Source organism: Haemaphysalis longicornis, unplaced genomic scaffold, assembly GCF_048455015.1.
Source record: "Haemaphysalis longicornis isolate Haplotype H1 unplaced genomic scaffold, Haemaphysalis longicornis Haplotype H1 scaffold_6, whole genome shotgun sequence".
NCBI classification, from domain to species: domain Eukaryota; kingdom Metazoa; phylum Arthropoda; class Arachnida; order Ixodida; family Ixodidae; genus Haemaphysalis; species Haemaphysalis longicornis.
In genome coordinates, this window is record NW_027526407.1 from 114,207,049 (window position 1) to 114,209,572 (window position 2,524).

At 44.7% G+C, this 2,524-nt stretch overlaps 1 non-coding gene across 1 annotated transcript; it reads left to right on the plus strand.

The window, feature by feature from the left end:
* On the plus strand, nucleotides 1-72 carry Trnag-ucc (transfer RNA glycine (anticodon UCC)). Its single transcript has one exon. It is a non-coding gene; the product is annotated as a tRNA-Gly (tRNA).
* Nucleotides 73-2,524: the final 2,452 nt, after the last annotated feature.

Genomic DNA, 2,524 nt, shown 5'->3' on the forward strand with positions numbered 1-2,524 from the left:
GCGTCGGTGGTATAGTGGTTAGCATAGCTGCCTTCCAAGCAGTTGACCCGGGTTCGATTCCCGGCCGACGCACTTTTTTTTTTTAGTGTGATTGTTCTTCTAGTGTCGTGAGCCTTCAAGCTTTGATGTTTTGCTCGCCATTGTTTCAGTTCACGGTCTTTCCTGCAGAAAAACGCTACTGCGCAGTCGGTTCTTCCAGTTTCGCTGGTCGTCTTATAATTGTCTTGTCTACCCTCCATGTATATTTTTATATGCTGCTGGTCTCATATGTGAACAATACTACGCACTAGTTCGAGGAGTTTGATGAGGAAAACGCGAATTCGGAGTCGTCTAGGCCGCACGTTTTAATTGAATAAGTTAAACTGTTTCTACTAAAGATGTCAAGTTTCAGTAGGTCCTTTTCGTTAGTCCAAAGCAAGGAGGCGACCAAGTGGCTTTCCGAAGAAGTCTCCCAGTTTCGTTTTGAACACGTCCCAGCTTGTCAACGCGGTCTCGTTCGTCTTGAACCATTTGCGTGCAGGGCTTTCCTCTTTAGGGTAAAAGATGACATTCGCCAGCATGGCGGTGGGATCCCAATTGTTGTGAGCGCTGACATGCTCGAAGAGACTGAGTCAGTCGCCCACATCAACGTCGTCTGTCCCGGTGAAGAGGCCAGGTTCCCGGGGATGAGACAGGATGACAAACAAGGGTGCGCCCACTACGAAGCTCCGTGGTGAGCGGTAGGGGATAAGGTTTTGACACCAAGCCAGCAACCTACACCAAGAATGTTACAAGGTGACGCAGAGACGTTGTGTGGCGATGTAGACGTATTTCCTATTGGTGAAGCGATGCGAGCTAGTGTCGCAGCAAACGGCTGGCCCAACCGAGCACCCAGTGTTCTCTTTGTCGTCGTTTACGAGCGAACATCTAACGCGCTCCCAGGATTCTTGTTCTCGTAGTCTGCGATTCTTCCTCCAAACTAGTATCCTACAATATGAAGTCTTGATTATGCGCCGTCATAGCAGCCTGTACGTTGTGGAACGCCATAGATGACACACTTGCTTTTTAATTAATAAACTTCAGGGGCGGCGCTCGAAGCTCAAAAACAGGCAGGCTTTTCCGTAAGGAAACTGAACGATGCGATGGCCGTGCACAAGGTTTTTGACGCCATGTTGTCTTTTCGGCCTGTGTACAATACTGTCTCCCAAACTGCCGAAGTTTATGCATAATAAAAGCGTTTGAGAGGCGTTTTATTTGGTGTAGTTTACCTTGAAATAATTCAAATATGTTTAATGTGGGCTTCTTGTTGATAATTTCTGTTTTAGGCAGGGAAGCTTCGACACTAGCACATTTTGAAGTACGACAGTAAATCTAGGAATCGGCACACTAACCACTCACATAACAAGCCGCTACTTGGACGAGGCGAAAATTGAGGAACATCCGCTCGCGAAAGGATTGTTTCGTTGCTTGCACCTAAGGCCATGTGTAGTTATGTAGTACTGAACTGATATGAGCTAAGGGTCTGGCGCGCGGCGTTTTTGCTTGTTGCGAGCATCGCGAAAATGCAACGGCGGTTGGATGGGCCGGTGAACTGCGAAATAGAATTCTTCAATCAAGGTATTGTATCAGCGCAAACGTAACGTCCCATCTGAAACTTTTCAGAATGCTAGGTGCTAAGGACTAGGTGCTAAGGACTAAGGCCTCTACAAAAGGACTCCACTTCGTCTTGAAATCGAATTGGTTTATGTCAGTCGTTATGCCGATCAGTAGAGTTAGCAAATCAGTACCAATGTGCATTAGAAAATGCGCGTTCATACGGAGTGAGATTTCCAAATGACTTACAACTGGAGATGTGACCACAAATTTGTGATGAGAACACTGTCATTTGTATATAGAACTTCAAATTGCGCCTAATAGCGGTAAGTAGTTTTGTACTGTCGATGTAATCAGAAATGTGAGTTCCAATAGTTCGGCAGAGTTAGAATGTGGAGTTTCAATTGGGCGCAAATGGTTTTCCATCCATATAAAAAAAACAAGATAAAAACTCGCGTGTCTTTTACTGCAAAAATCTATGGTCCTAACCAAATATGTCCTAACTACTGGTGTTTCGTATCGAGAACTCAGATGAGGCACATGCTTTCTCCAGATAATATGAAAGCTTTCTGTTTTCCCGCCCCTCTCTTTCAACAAATATTACCAATATGGTTTCCAGGCGTCGTTTGTGAAGCTTCGTTCGGGCTATGTATGGTACCTAAGCACAATAAAGCTTTGTGGCTGTGGAACGATCAATTAAAATACGCAAAATTGTACTAAATTTATGGTCATTATTAGGCTGTCAGTGTTATTTCTAGGATAAACCGGGCGCATGGGTAAAAAAAGGAATACCATTTTTTAACACACACACACACACGCACGTGTACTGCCAATGAGTGACGTGGCGGCGCCACTGATCGTTGGGCCTAATTAATGTTACCGCATACACAAGTACTCAGAATAAAAAAAGGGAGAGGCATTAATATGAAGTTTTTGCAAAAATGGATTGTTC